We start from the raw sequence: 412 nt of genomic DNA on the forward strand, positions 1-412 counted from the left end.
CCTCAGAATTAATTTTCAGCACTGACTGCAAAATAAAATTGCATTATCTGTGGAATCAGGCCTTAAGCATTTCAAGTGGTCCGTTGAAAAGTATTAAGAATACATCTGGCCAAAAGCTGTCTACATAGCAGTCCTCTACCTCTGCAGCAGACTGCAGCACCTGCTCACCTCACACAGCAGTGACGCACTTCCCTATGGTAGTGAAAAATAGAAGAAAACAAGTCATTCTTTTACCAGCGGAAGAGCTGAGGAGCCTGCTCTGGGCACGGTCTGGGCTCTCTGTGTGAGTGGGAGGAAAGCAAAGACTGAACACTTGCTTGCTACCTGGCCACAGCCCATCCAGTTCACCAAGTGAGGCTCTGTTAAAATGATAAAAAGGCAACCTGACAGGTCATCCTGTGGTATTTTTCAG

The sequence above is a fragment of the Haliaeetus albicilla genome, chromosome 17, assembly GCF_947461875.1.
Source record: "Haliaeetus albicilla chromosome 17, bHalAlb1.1, whole genome shotgun sequence".
Classification (NCBI taxonomy): domain Eukaryota; kingdom Metazoa; phylum Chordata; class Aves; order Accipitriformes; family Accipitridae; genus Haliaeetus; species Haliaeetus albicilla.